The sequence below is a fragment of the Aquarana catesbeiana genome, linkage group LG03, assembly GCF_042186555.1.
Source record: "Aquarana catesbeiana isolate 2022-GZ linkage group LG03, ASM4218655v1, whole genome shotgun sequence".
NCBI lineage: Eukaryota > Metazoa > Chordata > Amphibia > Anura > Ranidae > Aquarana > Aquarana catesbeiana.
The window spans coordinates 8,623,741-8,644,925 of NC_133326.1; the positions used below are offsets into that span (position 1 = coordinate 8,623,741).

Below are 21,185 nucleotides of genomic sequence, written 5' to 3' on the forward strand. Positions count from 1 at the left end.
ATGAATAGAATAGAAAAGATTAGAATAGAAAATTAAAAAATCAAATGAAAAAACAATACTAGGATAAAATAGAATAGAAAATAATGGAATAGAATATAATAGAATAAACAGAACAGAATAGAAAATAAAAAAATATAGTCAAATAGAATAGAAAATAAAAGAATAGAATATAAAAGAATATAACAAAACAGAAAATAATAGAATAGAAAATAAAATAATAGAAACTAATAGAGTAAAAGAGAATAAAATAGAATAGAAAATAAAAAAAAGAAGGTCGTGCGACGCTGTACCCAAACAAAACTGACATCCTTTTTTCCCCACAATAGAGCTTTCTTTTGGTGGTATTTGATCACCTCTGCGGTTTTTATTTTTTGCGCTATAAACAAAAAAAGCGACAATTTTAACAAAAGCAATATTTTTTACTTTTTGCTATAATAAATATCCCCCAAAAAATATATAAAAAAGTTAATTTCTTCCTCAGTTTAGTTTGATATGTATTCTTCTACATCTTTTTGTTAAAAAAAAATCGCAATAAGCGTATATTGATTGGTTTGCGCAAAAGTTATATCGTCTACAAAATAGGGGATATTTTTATGGCATTTTTATTATTATTATTTTTTTATTAGTAATGGCGGCGATCTGCGATTTTTATCGTGACTGCGACGTTGTGGCGGACATATTGGACAATTTTGACACTATTTTGGGACCATTGTCATTTATACAGTGATCAGTTCTATAAAAATGCACTGATTACGGTGTAAATGTCACTGGCAGGGAAGGGGTTAAGATTAGGGGGCGATCAAGGTGTTAAGTGTGTTCCCTCAGCGTGTTCTAACTGTAGGGGGGAGGGGCTCACTAGAACATGACAGAGATCACAGGGAGCAGTAGATTTCTGTCATGTTGCTAGGCAGAACAGGGAAATGCCTTGTCCCCCCGTTCCCCCCCGCTCCGTGCCACGATCGCGGGCCCCCCCGACGGACATCCAGGGTGAATGAGGCCTAAACTGCTAACCTGTAAAGGCTTTTAAAGTGTCACCTATGGAGATTTGGTGTCGTTCCAAAGCGTGACATGTTTGGTATCTATTTACTCGGCCTAGCATCGTCTTTTATATTTTACCAAAAAATTGGGTATTATATTGGGGTTTTGTGCAATGATAATTCATTAAAATGTATTTTTATTCCCAAAAATTGTGTTTGTAAAACAGTTGCGTTTTATATCGTGTGACATAAATACATGCAACATCCGCCGTTTTATTCTCTAGTCTAGGGCCTCTGCTTAAAAAAAAAAAAAAACATAAAATGTTTGGGGTTCTAAGTAGTTTTCTAGCAAAATAAATGATGTAGGAGAGGAATGATAGAACTGACCGGGACTGGAAATGGTTGACCACTTGCCGGCCGCACTGTAGCAAAGTGACGGTTATAGCACGATCGTCCAGTTCTGGGAAGGGCGTCTATTGATGAACTCCTAGAACTCCGCCCACAGCGGCGCGGATCCAGCGTGTGCTCTTTGATCGCTGGGTCCTTTGGACACAGCTGATCACAGATCGGGGTAAAGGGCCAATCACAGCTGATCACAATGTAAACACACTTGCAGGTTATCGGCATTCCTTTCCTCGTGCTCTGCCACAGCGTGAGGAGAGAAGAGAGCCGGTACCCGGCAATCCTGATAGGGGACATCTACACTGATAATCAGGGTACTGATCGTCAGTGCAGCCCCAACAGTGCCAATCAGTGCCAACTATCAGTGTCCATCAGTGTCCCCTATCAGTGCCTCCTCATCAGTGTCAACTATCAGTGCAGCCTCATAGCCCATCAGTACAACCTATCAGTGCCCATCAGTGCTGCCTATTAGTGCAACCTCATCAGTGCCACCTCATCATAGTCCATCAGTGCTAATCAGTGCCCATCAGTGCAACCTATTAGTGCCCAACAGTACCACCTATCAGTTCCCTTCAGTACCGCATATCAGTGCAACCTCATCAGTGCCACCTATTAGCGCCCATCAGTACCATCTATCAGTGCCCATTAGTGCCACCTATCAGTGCCCGTCAGTACCACCTATCAGTGCCTATAAGTCACCTTCAGTTCCACCTATCGGTACCACCTGTCAGTGCCTATCAGTTCCCTTCAGTGCTGCCTATCAGTGCCACCTATCAGTGCCGCCTATTAGTGCCCGTCAGTGCCGCCTCATCATAGCCCATCAGTTCCAATCAGTGCCACCTATCAGTGACCATCAGTGCCACCTATCGGTGCCCAACAGTACCACCTATCAGTGCCTACCAGTACAACCAATCAGTGCCTATCAGTTCCCTTCAATGCCACCTATTAGTGCCCATCAGTACCACCTATCAGTGCCCATCAGTACCACCTATTAGTGCCCATCAGTGCTGCCTATCAGTGCCGCCTCATCATAGCCCATCAGTGCCCATCAGTGCCCATCAGTGCCACCTATCAGTGCCTATCAGTACCATCTATCAGTGCCCATTAGTGCCACTTATCAGTGCCTATAAGTTCCCTTCAGTGCCACCTATCAGTGCCCATCAGTACCACCTGTCAGTGCCCTTCAGTGCTGCCTATTAGTCCCATCAGTGAAGGAGATAAATTACTTATTTGTTAAATATTATAACAGAAACTAAGAAAACTTTGTGTTTTTTTTTTTTCAAAATGTTCCGTCTTTTATTTGTTTGTTTAGCAAAAAATACCCCCCCCTCCCCCCCAGTGGTGATTAAATGCCACCAAAATAAAGCTCCATTTATGTGACAAAATTGATAAAAATGTCACCTGGGTACAGTGTAGTATGACTGCACAATTGTCATTCAAAGAGTGACAGCGCTGAAATCTGAAGATTGTCCGGGGCAGGAAGGGGGAGGGGAGTTCCCGGTTGGCAATCGGTGAAGTGATCTTCAGGCCTAAATTCTTTTTTATATAGACGTGCAAAATAGAATGTAAAAGAGGTGCAGGCAGTGAGAGGGTTAAAGCCCTCATAGTAATGGTCACACTTTTCCAGATGTTTTGGGTCAATTTTTGAAGCACCTGATTCGTCCGAATTGTAAGTTGAAAGAGCGATCGACATCACCATATCGTGTGCCGGAGGGTTTTCCGGTATAACTCCATGAAGTGTGTCAGTGGGAAAGGTCCTGGCAAAGCCAACGAATGTTCTTATATCTGGAGAAATTCCTTCTATTGTATGCGGGGGACGCACATTGAGCCGCGTTCAGGCGCAGTGCAGATTGCGGTGGTCCATGCAGTAGAGCGGTGGGGGGGGGGGGAGGGGAGGACCTCACACCCAGCAAGCTTCCCTCTAGTGATGTCAGACTTCATTATCCCCATTCAATTAATTGCTCTAAATGTGAGCCAATCCCGGCCGATCCGGTGACTGCCCGCGTCGGGTTGTCTGCGGCTGAATTTGATTAATTTATAAATAATAGACGAAACGCGATCGGCTTCATTTGCCTTATTAGCCGTGTCATGTTGTCATCATTTAATGAGCTTTGCCTTCAGACGGGCAAGGCTGGCGGCCGATCGAAGCCTCTTATAATACGCTAATTCTGTGTACAGAAACGGAGGAGGATTATTATATTTGTGCAATGAGTGTCAAAATTGGATTATTATTCACCGAACGTGAGTTATTGTTTTTTTTTTAGAGCTTTTGTATAAAGGATTTCTCTGTAAAGGGTCCAAGATACCCTCAGATGGCAAAAAAAAAACGGTCAAGTGCCCAATGTGTTCCTTTATTAGTGAATAGACGCAGTGATCATGTACACTACAGTCAGGTCCATAAATATTGGGACATCGACACAATTCTAATCTTTTTGGCTCTATACACCACCACAATGGATTTGAAATGAAATGAACAAGATGTGCTTTAACTGCAGACTTTCAGCTTTAATTTGAGGGTATTCACATCCAAATCAGGTGAACGGTGTAGGAATTACAACAGTTTGTATATGTGCCTCCCACTTTTTAAGGGACCAAAAGTAATGGGACAATTGGCAGCTGTTCCATGGCCAGGTGTGTGTTATTCCCTCATTATCCCATTTACAAGGAGCAGATAAAAGGTCCAGAGTTCATTTCAAGTGTGCTGTTTGCATTTGGAATCTGTTGCTGTCAACTCTCAATATGAGATCCAAAGAGCTGTCACTATCAGTGAAACAAGCCATCATTAGGCTGAAAAAACAAAACAAACCCATCACAGAGATAGCAAAAACATTAGGTGTGGCCAAATCAACTGCTTGGAACATCCTTAAAAAGAAAGAACGCACCGGTGAGCTCAGCAACACCAAAAGACCTGGAAGACCACAGAAAACAACTGTGGTGGATGACCGAAGAATTCTTTCCCTGGTGAAGAAAACACCCTTCACAACAGTTGGCCAGATGAAGAACACTCTCCAGGAGGTAGGTGTATGTGTGTCAAAGTCAACAATCAAGAGAAGACTTCACCAGAGTGAATACAGAGGGTTCACCACAAGATGTAAACCATTGGTGAGCCTCAAAAACAGGAAGGCCAGATTAGATTTTGCCAAAAAACATCTAAAAAAGCCTTCACAGTTCTGGAACAACATCCTGTGGACAGATGAGACCAAGATCAACTTGTACCAGAGTGATGGAAATAGAAGAGTATGGAGAAGGAAAGGAACTGCTCATGATCCAAAGCATACCACCTCATAAGTGAAGCATGGTGGTGGTAGTGTCATGGCGTGGGCATGTATGGCTGCCAATGGAACTGGTTCTCTTGTATTTATTGATGATGTGACTGCTGACAAAAGCAGCAGGATGAATTCTGAAGTGTTTCGGACAATATTATCGGCTCATATTCAGCAAAATGCTTCAGAACTCATTGGACGGAGCTTCACAGTGCAGATGGACAATGACCCGAAGCATACTGTGAAAGCAAACAAAGAGTTTTTTAAGGGAAAGAAGTGGAATGTTATGCAATGGCCAAGTCAATCACATGACCTGAATCCGATTGAGCATGCATTTCACTTGCTGAAGACAAAACTGAAGGGAAAATGCCCCAAGAACAAGCAGGAACTGAAGACAGTTGCAGTAGAGGTCTGGCAGAGCATCACCAGGGATGAAACCCAGCGTCTGGTGATGTCTATGGGTTCCAGACTTCAGGCTGTAATTGACTGCAAAGGATTTGCAACCAAGTATTAAAAAGTGAAAGTTTGATGGATGATTGTTAATCTGTCCCATTACTTTTGGTCCCTTAAAAAGTGGGAGGCACATATACAAACTGTTGTAATTCCTACACAGTTCACCTGATTTGGATGTAAATACCCTCAAATTAAAGCTGAACGTCTGCAGTTAAAGCACATCTTGTTCGTTTCATTTCAAATCCATTGTGGTGGTGTATAGAGCCAAAAAGATTATAATTGTGTCGATGTCCCAATATTTATGGACCTGATTGTATATTACCAAAAGTATTGGGACGCCTACCTTTACACACATGAACTTTAATGACATCCCAGTCTTAGTCCGTAGGGTTCAATATTGAGTTGGCCCACCCTTTGCAGCTATAACAGCTTCAACTCTTCTGGGAAGGCCGTCCACAAGGTTTAGGAGTGTGTCTATGGGAATGTTTGACCATTCTTCCAGAAGTGCATTTGTGAGGTCAGGCACTGATGTTGGATGAGAAGGCCGACAAGTGGGCAGTCATGTTGGAACAGGAAGGGGCCATCCCCAAACTGTTCCCACAAAGTTGGGAGCATGAAATTGTCCAAAATGTCTTGGTATGCTGACGCCTTAAGAGTTCCCTTCACTGGAACTAAGGGGCCAAGCCCAACCCCTGAAAAACAACCCCCACACCATAATCCCCCCTCCACCAAATGATTGGGACCACTGCCCAAAGCATACCTCTCAACTTTTTGAGAGGGACACCTATCAGCAAAAGTATGCAGGCATAGGACACACCCCTTGTCACGCCCCCTTGAAGGTGAATTGTACAAAAAAACAAGATTGGTTAAACCCACAAGTGCTTTTTTTTACCACTACTATTCCTTTATATTGGCTTATGGAATTTACAAATGCAGCAATTTAGAAATCAGATGAAAGGTTTAGTGCTGGAAAACACTTTTTGATAGATAAAAAGTCAATTTTGTATACATCTATATGGATCAGACCAAAATGAGGGACAAATGAGGAGGAATGAGGGACAAAGGGACATAGGGACAGTTGGGAGCTATGCATAAAGCAAGGTCTATAAAGACATGGATGAGCAAGTTTTGGGGTGGAGGAACTTGACTGGCCTGCACAAAGTCCTGACCTCAACCCGATACAACACCTTTGGGATGAATTAGAGTGGAGACTGCGAGCCAGGCCTTCTCGTCCAACATCAGTACCTGACCTCACAAATGCTCTTCTGGAAGAATGGTCAAACATTCCCATAGACACCCTCCTAAACCTTGTAGACGGCCTTCCCAGAAGAGTTGAAGCTGTTATAGCTGCAAAGGGCGGAGCCAACTCAATATTGAACCCTACAGACTAAGACTGGGATGTCATTAAAGTTCATGTGTGTGTAAAGACAGGTGTCCCAATACTTTTGGTAATATAGTGTATTTTTAAAATAAAATTGCTGTGGCCATTTAATCCCAATGTCACGTGGTCCGGCGTTTTCATTGGGGACAGCTATCGGTGAATTGGAGAAGGTGGGCAATTATTGGCAAATGCCTTCATCATGATTTTTATAGTTTATTGCTGAATTGCAAATTCCACAAAATATTGAATTCCAGCTGAGACCTCGGCCTATCGATTGTCTGGAATGGAGTCATTTCTTAAAGTTAGAGGAAGGCATCAGCATCGGAATCGGTCTCAGTTTTTGTTTTTCCCACATTTTCTAAGGCTTAATGTACACGGGACGCTGAGGGAACCTCCTCAGAACAAATGTTTTTGACAGCTTGAAACTGGCGTTTAAAAACGCCCCTTTTTGCCGCGTTTGCGTGCTGTGTTTAGCCGCGTTTAGCTTAGTTTTGCCGCGTTTACATCTAGGAGCGTTTATTTGAGATAACATCACAAGGCCCTCCCAAAGGGTTCTGTGAGACCAGAGTGAGTAGCAGCAGCTGAGAGAACAGCAGTGTACTCGTATCTACCTCAGTTTTGGTGCTTTTACTATGGATCCCATAATGAGCGTATGTGAGGAAATGCTCCTGACATTGCTGTTGATGAGGCTGGAAAGACATCGGAAATTGCGCGCGAGGACCAGAAACCCTAATCCTAACAGGAAACCCTAACCCTGACCGGAAACCCTAACCGGAAATCCTTACCAGAAACCCTAACCATAACCCTTTACCCTAATAGGAAACCCTAAACGGAAACCCTAACCCTAACTTGTTCTTCAAGGGGAAAACCATAACCATAACCCCCTAAACCTAATGGGAAACCCTAATCCTAACCCTAACCCCTAACCCTAGTCGGAAACCCTAACGGGAAACCATAGCCCTTACCATAACCCTAACCTTGTTCTTGTAACTTGTTCTTCAAGGGGAAAACCATAACCCCCTAACCCTAACCGGAAACCCTAACCGGAAACCCTAACCCTAAACTTGTTCTTCAAGGGGAAAACCCTAACCATAACCCCCTAAATCTAATGGGAAACCCTAATCCTAACCCCTAACCCTAGTCGGAAACCCTAACGGAAACCATAACCCTTACCATAGCCCTATCCTTATTCTTGTAACTTGTTTTTCAAGGGGAAAACCATAACCCCCTAACCCTAACCGGAAACCCTAACCGGAAACCCTAACCCTAAACTTGTTCTTCAAGTGGAAAACCCTAACTATAACCCCCTACCCTAATAGGAAACCCTAACCAGAAACCTTAACCCTAACATGTTCTTCAAGGGGAAAACCCTAACCATAACCCCCTAACCCTAATGGGAAACCCTAATCCTAACCCTTAACCCTAACTGGAAACCCTAACGGAAAACCATAACCCTTACCATAACCCTAACCTTATTCTTGTAACTTGTTCTTCAAGGGGAAAACCATAACCCCCTAACCCTAATGGGAAACCCTAACCCTGACTGGAAACCCTAACCAGAAACCCTAACCATAACCCCTTACCCTAACCCTAAACGGAAACCCTAACCCTAACTTGTTCTTCAAGGGGAAAACCCTAACCATAACCCCCTAAACCTAATGGGAAACCCTAATCCTAACCCTAACACCTAACCCTAGTCGGAAACCCTAACGGGAAAGCATAGCCCTTACCTTAACCCTAACCTTGTTCTTGTAACTTGTTCTTCAAGGGGAAAACCATAACCCCCTAACCCTAACCGGAAACCCTAAACGGAAACCCTAACCCTAAACTTGTTCTTCAAGGGGAAAACCCTAACCATAACCCCCTAAATCTAATGGGAAACCCTAATCCTAACCCTAGCCCCTAACCCTAGTCGGAAACCCTAATGGGAAACCATAACCCTTACCATAGCCTAACCGGAAACCCTAACCCTAACTGGAAACCCTAACCCTAAACTTGTTCTTCAAGCGGAAAACCCTAACTATAACCCCCTACCCTAATAGGAAACCCTAACCAGAAACCCTAACCCTAACTTGTTCTTCAAGGGGAAAACCTTAACCATAACCCCCTAACCCTAATGGGAAACCCTAACCGGAAACCCTAACCCTAACCGGAAACCCTAAACTTGTTCTTCAAGGGGAAAACCCTAACCATAACCCCCTACCCTAATAGGAAACCCTACCTCTAACCGGAAATCCTAACCCTAACTTGTTCTTCAAGGGGAAAACCCTAACCATAACCCCCTAACCCTAACGGGAAACCCTAATCCTAACCCTGACCCCTACCCCTAGCCGGAAACCGTAATAGGAAACCATAACCCTTACCATAACCCTAAGCTTGTTCTTGTAACTTGTTCTTCAAGGGGAAAACCATAACCCCCTAACCCTAATGGGAATTCCTAATCCTAACCCTAACTGGAAAACCTAACCCTAACCGGCAACCCTAACCCTAAACTTGTTCTTAAAGGGGAAAACCCTAACCATAACCCCCTAACCCTAATGGGAAACCCTAACCGGAAACCCTAACCGGAAACCATAACCCAACCCTAAACTTGTTCTTGTTCTTGTAACTTGTTCTTCAAGGGGAAAACCCTAACCCTAACGGGAAACCATAACCCTTACCATAACCCTAAGCTTGTTCTTGTAAATTGTTCTTCAATGGGAAAACCATAACCCCCCAACCCTAATGGGAATCCCTAATCCTAACCCTAACTGGAAACCCTAACCCTAAACTTGTTCTTCAAGAGGAAAACCCTAACCATAACCCCCTAACCCTAATGGGAAACCCTAACCGGAAACCATAACCCAAACCTAAACTTGTTCTTGTAACTTGTTCTTCAAGGGGAAAACCCTAACCCTAATCATTGTCAGAGCTACCTAGAATTTAACATGAGGGCAAAGTGCAATTTAAAAAGCCAGATATTGAATTTCATGCAACTATGTTTGATCAAGTCTGGGGTGAAGCTCAATGGTGTGGTCATCTGGTTGAAATCTAACAACATATAGGCCACATTCCAATTCTACTTTGGCTTACAGCAATGCTAGTGGTGTATTGGATTGGATAATGGGTCTTATTAGGGGTATATAAACGAACGGTCTATGAAGCATAGCAAGCAATTACAAGTTTTTAAAACATTTTTGTTAGTGTTTTTTTAATCATTTGCTATCATTTTAAATAGGGTAACTTTAAAAACGCTTGTAAACAAAAACGTGTAGCCGCGTTTAGTGGCATTTTGCGCCTGAAACGTCTGAAACTTTGGCGTCTGAACTCATTTTTTTGCCTTCAAAGAAAAGCCTCTAAACGCAACTTTTTCCAAAAACGACATTAAAGGAACCTGTGTACATGGACACATAAGATAACATTGGATGAGTTCAGGGGCAGCTAAAAAAAAGCATCCAACTGGCTCTGAACGTCCGTTTACCAGCAGCCGTGTACATGGGGCCTAACTCTTGCAGGGGAAAAAAAAAATCACAGCTAGAATTTGATTGATTGCCCCAGAGGGGAACATAACAGCCGTGCAAAATCGACAAGTACCCCGAGATTCCCGCGACACCCCAACATCTGGATTCCTTTTCTTTTCCTATTGGTGCTATTTCAGTGTAATTGGTTTTATCTCAGCTCATCACATTGGCACGCTGTGCGATATTCTTACCCAAAACCTACAGGCAATGGATGATGAATCGATCGTTATATATGAGCAGATCGTGTTATTGTGTAATAATATTCAAAAATATGGTTATCCGTTCTTATTTGTGGGGAGGCTGGATGAATGGTTTATCAATTTTTTTATTAAATATAACTGTTTGGTAATGACAGACAAAAGGATGAGTATCAGAGGCGTTTATGAGAAACATGTCTGAATCCGTATAAAATTGGAATTAAAAATTGAAAAAAAAATTGAATTGAAACAATTTACTAAAGATCAAATACAGACTACTAGTATTTAACTAGTTAAAATCATTTTTTTGTTGCTAGAAAATTACTTAGAACAACCCAAACATTATATATATATTTCTTTTTCAGACACCCTAGAGAATAAAATGGCGGTCGTTGCAATACTTTTATGTCACACCGTATTTGCGCAGTGGTCTTACAAGCGCATTTTTTTTGGAAAACATACAACTTTTTTTAATTAAAAAATAAGAAAACAGTAAAATAAGCCCAATTTTTTTTTTAGGTTGTGAAAGATGATGTTACGCCGAGTAAATTGATACCCAACATGTCACGCTTCAAAATTGCGCCCGCTCGTGGAATGGCGACAAACTTTCACCCTTAAAAATCTCCATAGGTCTACAGGTTACCAGTTTTGAGCTACAGAGGAGGTCTAGGGCTAGAATTATGCGGTGAAGGGCATGGGAGACATTGGGGGTTTAATAGACCCCAGATGTCTCCATAAAGAGGACCTGTCACCTGCCCAGTGCTATTACATAGGGGGCTTGTAAGTTAAAAAAATGTAAATATTCAAAGTAATTCATTAATTAAAAAATATTAAAAGCAGCTCCATCGCCCTGCACACACCCGCAAATTAAAACACTTGTACTGTATTATAATTCCAGGTGCCTCATTTATGGTATACAGCCGTGGCCAAAAGTTTTGAGAATGACACGAACATTAATTTTCACAAAGTCTGCTGCCTCGGTTTTTATGATGGCAATTTGCATATACTCCAGAATGTTATGAAGAGCGATCAGATGAATTGCAATTAATTGCAAAGTCCCTCTTTGCCATGAAAATGAATTTAATCCCATAAAAAAAAACATTTCCTCTGCATTTATGAAGAAGGCTTCAGGGAGCCCAAGAAAGTCCAGCAAGCGCCAAGACCGTCTCCTACAGTTGATTCAGCTGCGGGATCGAGACACCACCAGTGTAGAGGGGGAGATCGGGGCACCACCAGTGTAGAGGGGGAGATCGGGGCAGTACCAGTGTAGAGGGGAGATCGGGACACCACCAGTGTAGAGGGGGAGATCGGGACACCACCAGTGTAGAGGGGGAGATCGGGGCACCACCAGTGTAGAGGGGGAGATCGGGGCAGTACCAGTGTAGAGGGGGAGATCGGGACACCACCAGTGTAGAGGGGGAGATCGGGACACCACCAGTGTAGAGGGGGAGATCGGGGCACCACCAGTGTAGAGGGGGAGATCGGGGCGCCACCAGTGTAGAGGGGGAGATCGGGGCACCACCAGTGTAGAGGGGGAGATCGGGACACCACCAGTGTAGAGGGGGAGATCGGGGAACCACCAGTGTAGAGGGGGAGATCGGGACACCACCAGTGTAGAGGGGGAGATCGGGACACCACCAGTGTAGAGGGGGAGATCGGGACACCACCAGTGTAGAGGGGGAGATCAGGGAACCGCCAGTGTAGAGGGGGAGATCGGGGCACCGCCAGTGTAGAGGGGGAGATCGGGGCACCGCCAGTGTAGAGGGGGAGATCGGGGCACCAACAGTGTAGAGGGGGAGATCGGGGCACCACCAGTGTAGAGGGGGAGATCGGGACACCACCAGTGTAGAGGGGGGAGATCGGGGCGCCACCAGTGTAGAGGGAGAGATCGGGGTGCCACCAGTGTAGAGGGGGAGATCGGGGCACCACCAGTGTAGAGGGGGAGATCGGGGCAACACCAGTGTAGAGGGGGAGATCGGGGCACCGCCAGTGCAGAGCGGGAGATCGGGGCACCGCCAGTGCAGAGCGGGAGATCGGGGCACCGCCAGTGCAGAGCGGGAGATCGGGGCACCGCCAGTGCAGAGGGGGAGATCGAGACACCACCAGTGTAGAGGGGGAGATCAGGACACCACTAGGGATGAGCCGAACACCCCCCGGTTCGGTTCGCACCAGAACCCGCGAACGGACCGAAAGTTCGCACGAACGTTAGAACCCCATTGACGTCTATGGGACTCGAACGTTCGAAATCAAAAGTGCTCATTTTAAAGGCTAATTTGCATGGTATTGTCCTAAAAAGGGTTTGGGGACCCGGGTCCTACCCCAGGGGACATGTATCAATGCAAAAAAAACTTTTAAAAACGGCCGTTTTTTCGGGAGCAGTGATTTTAATGATGCTTAAAGTAAAAAAAAAAAAGTGAAATATTCCTTTAAATATCGTACCTGGGGGGTGTCTATAGTATGCCTGTAAAGTGACGCGTGTTTCCCATGTTTAGAACAGTCCCTGCACCAAATGTCATTTTTAAAGGAAAAAATCTCATTTAAAACTGCTTGCGGGTTTAATGTCATGTCGGGTCATGGCAATATGGATGAAAATCAGTGAGACAAACGGCATGGGTACCCCCCAGTCCATTACCAGTCCCTTTGGGTCTTGTATGGATATTAAGGGGAACCCCGCACCCAAATTAAAATAAGGAAAGGTGTGGGGCCACCAGGCCCTATATACTCTGAACAGCAGTATACAGGCGGTGCAAACAAGACAGGGACTGTAGGTTTGTTGTTAAGTAGAATCTGTTTGTAATTTTGAACATTTTTAACGTGTTTAGCTCCAGCCAAAAAATCTTTTCTAAGCTTTTTGGAAAACATAGGGAAGGGTTATCACCCCTGTGACATTTGTTTTGCTGTCTTTCCTCCTCTTCAGAAGATTTCACCTCACTTTTTTGTCCCAATGAAAAATGTTTTTTGAAAATTTGGGTTTTTTTGTGGAACAAGGATTGGAAAGCATCAGTGGAAAGGAGAACTTGTTTTCCCATATTAACTCTTACAGGAGAGAATTTCCCTTCCTAGGATGAGGACGGCTTGGTCATCCACTCGACCAAGTCTTCCGCATGTTGCGGCTCAACATGGCCAGCTGCCGAAAAAAAGGCCAAGCGTGTCCCATGGCCACGTGCTGATGAGGATGCACCGTCTCCACGACCAGCACTAGACACAGAGCCTGCTTGCCCTCTCTTATTGGCTTGTGACTGTCTGCCTCTCCTTCTTGGCCTTCCAGACATACTAATGGCCTGTAGCTGCACTAAGCTGGGATAGAACACCTGTAATTTTCTTCAAGTAGCTTTATATACTGTAACCAGACAAGCCTGCCTGTCAGTAGGAAGATAACAGGAACGGATCTAGCTGAACACTGTGAGCAGGACGCACTGTACTAAATGTAAATAGTCTAGCTGCCTGACCGTGGTACTAATAGGATCAAATAGAACACCTGTAATTTTCTTCAGGTAGCTTTATATACTGTAACCAGACAAGCCTGCCTGTCAGTAGGAAGATAACAGGAACGGATCTAGCTGTACACTGTGAGCAGGACGCACTGTACTAAATGTAAATAGTCTAGCTGCCTGACCGTGGTACTAATAGGATCAAATAGAACACCTGTAATTTTCTTCAGGTAGCTTTATATACTGTAACCAGACAAGCCTGCCTGTCAGTAGGAAGATAACAGGAACGGATCTAGCTGAACACTGTGAGCAGGACACACTGTACTAAATGTAAATAGTCTAGCTGCCTGACCGTGGTACTAATAGGATCAAATAGAACACCTGTAATTTTCTTCAGGTAGCTTTATATACTGTAACCAGACAAGCCTGCCGGTCAGTAGGAATTTAACAGGAACGGATCTAGCTGAACACTGTGAGCAGGACGCACTGCACTAAATGTAAATAGCAGGAACGGATCTAGCTGAACACTGTGAGCAGGACGCACTGCACTAAATGTAAATAGTCTAGAAGATAACAGGAACGGATCTAGCTGAACACTGTGAGCAGGACGCACTGCATTAAATGTAAATAGTCTAGATAGAAGATAACAGGAACGGATCTAGCTAAACTGAATACAGTGTATATATATATATGCAACACCTGGGATGCATATATATACACAATACACTGTAAGTGCAGCTAACTGACTGACTGTTCTGCCTAATCTATCTAACTCAAATCAAATGACACTGTCTCTCTCTCTCTCTATCTCTCAGCACACCGGAACACACACTACACAGGGCCGCCGTGCAGGCGGCCTTATATAGTGTGGGGTGTGTACTAAATGCCCTGAGCCGTAATTGGCCAAAGCCACCCTGGCTTTGGCCAATTACAGCTCTCTCTACTGACAGCGCTGTGATTGGCCAAGCATGCGGGTCATAGTGCATGCTTGGCCAATCATCAGCCAGCAATGCACTGCGATGCCGCAGTGAATTATGGGCCGTGACGCGCCACACGAATTTAGCGCGAACGGCCCATAACGTTCGCAATTCGGCGAACGATCGAACAGCCGATGTTCGAGTCGAACATGGGTTCGACTCGAACACGAAGCTCATCCCTAGACACCACCAGTGTAGAGGGGGAGATCGGGGCACCACCAGTGTAGAGGGAGAGATTGGGGTGCCACCAGTGTAGAGGGGGAGATCGGGGCACCACCAGTGTAGAGGGGGAGATCGGGGCACCGCCAGTGTAGAGGGGGAGATCGGGGCACCGCCAGTGCAGAGGGGGAGATCGGGGCACCGCTAGTGTAGAGGGGGAGATCAGGGCACCGCCAGTGCAGAGGGGGAGATCGGGGCACCACCAGTGCAGAGCGGGAGATCGGGGCACCGCCAGTGTAGAGCGGGAGATCGGGGCACCGCCAGTGTAGAGCGGGAGATCGGGGCACCGCCAGTGTAGAGCGGGAGATCGGGGCACCCCCAGTGTAGAGGGGGAGATCGGGACACCACCAGTGTAGAGGGGGAGATCGGGGCACCACCAGTGTAGAGGGGGAGATCGGGGCGCCACCAGTGTAGAGGGGGAGATCGGGGCACCACCAGTGTAGAGGGGGAGATCGGGACACCACCAGTGTAGAGGGGGAGATCGGGGCGCCACCAGTGTAGAGGGAGAGATCAGGACACCACCAGTGTAGAGGGGGAGATCGGGGCACCACCAGTGTAGAGGGGGAGATCAGGACACCACCAGTGTAGAGGGGGAGATCGGGGCGCCACCAGTGTAGAGGGGGAGATCGGGGCACCGCCAGTGTAGAGGGGGAGATCGGGGCACCGCCAGTGTAGAGGGGGAGATCGGGGCACCGCCAGTGCAGAGGGGGAGATCGGGGCACCGCCAGTGTAGAGGGGGAGATCGGGGCACCGCCAGTGCAGAGGGGGAGATCGGGGCACCGCCAGTGCAGAGCGGGAGATCGGGGCACCGCCAGTGTAGAGCGGGAGATCGGGGCACCCCCAGTGTAGAGGGGGAGATCGGGACACCCCCAGTGTAGAGGGGGAGATCGGGGCACCACCAGTGTAGAGGGGGAGATCGGGGCGCCACCAGTGTAGAGGGGGAGATCGGGGCACCACCAGTGTAGAGGGGGAGATCGGGGCGCCACCAGTGTAGAGGGAGAGATCAGGACACCACCAGTGTAGAGGGGGAGATCGGGGCACCACCAGTGTAGAGGGGGAGATCAGGACGCCACCAGTGTAGAGGGGGAGATCGGGGCGCCACCAGTGTAGAGGGGGAGATCGGGGCGCCACCAGTGTAGAGGGGGAGATCGGGGCGCCACCAGTGTAGAGGGGGAGATCGGGGCACCACCAGTGTAGAGGGGGAGATTGGGGCACCACCAGTGTAGAGGGGGAGATCGGGGCACCGCCAGTGTAGAGGGGGAGATCGGGGCACCGCCAGTGTAGAGGGGGAGATCGGGGCACCGCCAGTGCAGAGGGGGAGATCGGGGCACCGCCAGTGCAGAGCGGGAGATCGGGGTACCGCCAGTGCAGAGCGGGAGATCGGGGTACCGCCAGTGTAGAGGGGGAGATCGGGGCACCACCAGTGTTGAGGGGGAGATCGGGGCACCACCAGTGCAGAGGGGGAGATTGGGGCACCACCAGTGTAGAGGGGGAGATCGGGGCGCCACCAGTGTAGAGGGGGAGATCGGGGCACCACCAGTGTAGAGGGGGAGATCAGGACGCCACCAGTGTAGAGGGGGAGATCGGGGCGCCGCCAGTGTAGAGGGGGAGATCGGGGCGCCACCAGTGTAGAGGGGGAGATCGGGGCGCCACCAGTGTAGAGGGGGAGATCGGGGCACCATCAGTGTAGAGGGGGAGATTGGGGCACCACCAGTGTAGAGGGGGAGATCGGGGCACCGCCAGTGTAGAGGGGGAGATCGGGGCACCGCCAGTGCAGAGGGGGAGATCGGGGCACCGCCAGTGCAGAGCGGGAGATCGGGGTACCGCCAGTGCAGAGCGGGAGATCGGGGTACCGCCAGTGTTGAGGGGGAGATCGGGGCACCACCAGTGCAGAGGGGGAGATTGGGGCACCACCAGTGTAGAGGGGGAGATCGGGAAAGGCAGCAGGCAGGTGTGAGTACATCGGCACACACAGTGAGAAGAAGACTTTTGGAGGAAGGCCTGGTGCCACGAGTAAAGAATGGTCCAAAAACATCTTCTGAGAGCAACTTCTCCCAACCAATCAAGAACAGTTTGCCATAAGTGATAACTGAGTGGCTTGGGGAACAAAACATGGACATTTTGGGTCCATGGCCAGGAAACTCCCCAGACCTTAATCCCATTGAGAACTTGTGGCCAATCCTCAAGAGGCAGGTAAACAAAAAAAAAAACCCCACAAATTCTGACAAACGCCAAACATTGATTATGCAAGAATGGGGGGCGGCCATCAGTCAGGAATCAGGATGTGGCCCAAAACTGACAGCATGCCGGGGGGAATTGCAGAGGTCTCGAAAAAGAAGGATCAACACTGCAAATATTGACTCTTGTCATCGTCAATAAAAGCCTTTGACACTTATGAAATACTTGTAATTATACATCAGTATCCCATAGTAACATCTGACAAAAAGATCGAATAACACGGAAGCTGCTGACTTTGTGAAAATTAATATCTGTGTCATTTTCAAAACTTTTGGCCACGGCTGTACTCTAACCTGATGAGCTGTAAACGAAAGAGTTATTAACCACTTCCAGACCGCCACGCCGATATACCTCCTAAATTTAAAGAGGGATATCTTTGTTATGGCAGCAGTTAGCTGCCATAACCCCAGTATCCTCTTTTTCAGCGGGCGGTCAGGTTTCCGATAATAGTGGTCTCTGCGGCGGCTTCGCCTCGAGATCACTTTTACCGGTGGCGGGAGATGCCCTCCCCCCCGCCACTCTCTAGTGCTCCGTTAAGCGGCGGAGGACGCTAGAGAGTGGCGGGGGGGCATCTCCTGCCGCCGATAAAAGTGATCTCGAGGCGAATCCGCCACAGAGACCACTATTATTTGAAACCCGACTGCCCGCTGAAGAGATTGGGACAGCAGCGGCGGAGGTGATCGTATCCGTCTCCTTCCTGGGTATGGAGATGAGTGAGGAGAAGATGGCCCCCACCCATCTCCATACCATTGCAGGGCGGAAGCGACGTCAAAACATCACTTCCGCCCATAGCTCTTAAAGGGCCATTTTTTATAAATTTTTTTTTCAAATGACTATTTTTTTTATTGCATTTTAGTGTAAATATGAGATGTGAGGTCTTTTTGACCCCCCCAGATCTCACATTTAAGAGGACCTGTCATGCTTTTTTTCTTTTACAAGGGATGTTTACATTACTTGTAATAGCAATAAAAGTGACACAATTGTTTTTTTAAACGAATAGTGTAAAAATAAAAAATAAAAGGTACAATAAATAAGAAAAAAAATTTTAACATTTTAAAAACGCCCCGTCTCGCCGAGCTCGCGCACAGAAGCAAACGCATAAGTGAGCAGCGCCCGCATATAAAAACAGTATTCAAACCACACATGTGAGGTATCGGCGCGATCAGTGGAGCGTGAGCAATAATTCTAGCCCTAGACCTCCTCTGTAACTCAAAACTGGTAACCTGTAGAATTTTTTAAAAGTCGCCTATGGAGATTTTTAAGGGTAAAGGTTTGTCGCCAGTCCACGAGCGGGCGCAATTTTGAAGCGTGACATGTTGGGTATCAACTTACTCGGCATAACATTATATTTCACAATATAAAAAAAAAAATTGGGCTAACTTTACTGTTGTTTTATTTTTTAATTTAAAAAAGTGTATTTTTTTCCAAAAAAAAGTACGCCTGTAGGACCGCTTCGCAAATGCGGTGTGACAGAAAGTATTGCAACGACCGCCATTTTATTCTCTAGGGTGTTAGAAAAAAAATGTATAATGTTTGGGGGTTCTAAGTAATTTTCGAGCAAAAAAAAAAAAAAAATGGTTTTAACTTGTAAACAACAAATCTCAGAAAGGGGCTTGGTCGTTAAGTGGTTAAACATTGGCGGATGATACTTTATTTTCCACAGATCTCTCTCCTGTGTTTTTAGCTTTCACTTTTTTTCTAAACTGATCAGATCTGATATGTGATTAGTGGTTGCGGCTTTGCGATACAATTTGTACTGAAAGTACCTTGTAATTAAACGGACCTCTAGAAGAGGAGTTGAATAAAATCAAAGGAGTGTAATTATTCCCTTATTACCGACCTCGCTTCATTAAAAAGGGATCATTATAAATTGCATATTTCATTTTTTTTTTTTTTTCCTGACCTTTGAATTGTTTTTCTCTGTCAGAAAGTTTAGTGTAACTTTTGCACTCACATTGTTCTATCTATATACTGTATATATAGGACTCTAAGGCCATTCTGTAAAAACAACTGGAGGCAATAAATAGATCATTGTTGGCTTTAGCAACCAATCAGATGCCTGATTTTTCTTTTTTTTTTCTTTTTTTTATCCTGAACTAGAAAAAAAATGGCAGATCAAATAAAATTGGGTGATTTGATTTTGCCATATATAAAATACCGCTCTATAAATATCTGCAATAATAATAATATAACTACAATAATAATAATAATATTAGCAGTTCTTTTTTTTATATTATTTTTGAGGAAGTTGCGTATCTTGTATATTCTTTATCTTTTTTTAGTCTTTTATCATAAAATAATTGTAGATTTAAACTTTTTAAAAGAAATAAAAAGAAAGATCTTCAATTTGGTCGTTCTTCTAACAATTCTTCTAACAATAACTAACTGTTACATATAATAAAATAGTTTTTATCCTGATTTCCTTAATTTTTCCTCCTGGGTTTCTTTAGACAGATTTGGCGAGCTGCTCTCTGCTGAAACATCAAACTCAATAAACTACTCAGCTGAATGTTATCTCTGTTGCCAAAAACCTCACTGCCAATGAGCAACAAAATGAGGGGGGGGGGGGTTAACTCTCACTGCCATTAAACAGCTATATGATATGGTGGGGGGGGTAGACTTCCCTACCATCACCATCAATGCAGGGTAGGGGTTAAATTGCACTACCACTGACCACCAATGCAGTTGGGTGGTGGTGGTGGTGGTGGGGGGGTAAACGTAACTGTCGGTGTCAATCCCATTGGGAAAGGGGGGGGGGTTAATAGTACTGACACCAGCACTGGGGATTTTTATTGCATCCACTGACACCAATGCTGAGGGTTATTATTGCATCCACTGACACCAATGCTGGGGGTTATTATTGCATCCACTGACACCAATGCTGGGGGTTATTATTGCATCCACTGACACCAATGCTGAGGGTTATTATTGCATCCACTGACACCAATGCTGAGGGTTATTATTGCATCCACTGACACCAATGTTGGGGGTTATTATTGCATCCACTGACACCAATGCTGAGGGTTATTATTGCATCCACTGACACCAATGTTGGGGGTTATTATTGCATCCACTGACACCAATGCTGAGGGTTATTATTGCATCCACTGACACCAATGCTGGGGGTTATTATTGCATCTATTGAAACCAATGCTGGGGGTTATTATTGTATCCACTGACACCAATGCAGGGGGTTATTACTGCATCCACTGACACTGATGATGGGGGTTATTATTGTATCCACTGACACCAATGCTGAGGGTTATTATTGCATCCACTGACACCAATGTTGGGGGTTATTATTGCATCCACTGACACCGATGATGGGGGTTATTATTGCATCTATTGAAATCAATGCTGGGGGTTATTATTGCGTCCACTACTACCAATGATGGGGTATTATTATTGCAATGATTTTTTTTTTGTTTTGTTATTGCGATGATGGGGGGGGGGGGGGGGTGGGGTGGGGGTCGGCGGTTATTGCATTCACTGACACCAATGTTTGGGGTTATGTTTGTGTTCACTGACACCAGTGCTGGAGGTTATTGTACTCCAACTCATGTGCCGCCCTGTGAAGGTGTTGGGGGCCACACCTGAAGCCCTCGATCATTTTCAAGTTGACCACCACTGTTGTAGATGGATAATGCTTTGAGTTGCACGTAGCTTGCATTTGACATGCTTCTGATTTTGATTTGACCTCCTTCCCATCTTCTTTTGCATTCCCACTGATCTTTGTGATGAGAGAGGCAGTGGTGACCATATCCATGTACACAAACCCTTGCCATAATGCCAGTGATGTAACTTTTAGCTGAAGTGTTAAAAATCCAGCTGCTCACGCAAAAACACAACAAATACATCAGAGTAAACTACCCTTACTAAACTACACACAAGGATATTTGACTAGGATCCATAGAGCCCCTTTCTCCCACTACACACATGGAAATACAGCAGCAATGAATATTCATCCTTAAGGATTTGTTACTAACCCAGTCTAATTAACGGTTGACGTGAGGCAGGGAGTCTATCAAGCCATTGCCTTGGTCATCCGCGGTAGAATCAGAGTTTAACCAAAAATTCTACACCTTCTCGAACTTTTTGGGGCAGCCCCAGGACAATTAAGTTGCTTTGTGGAGAGGAATAACTGAAT

The 21,185-nt window shown here is 45.6% G+C and overlaps 1 protein-coding gene across 1 annotated transcript in view; it reads left to right on the top strand.

Moving 5' to 3' along the window:
- ADRA1A (adrenoceptor alpha 1A) overlaps positions 1–21,185 on the top strand; it is a 192,034-nt gene that overhangs the window by 71,044 nt on the left and 99,805 nt on the right. The gene's annotated exons all lie outside the window — the stretch shown is intronic.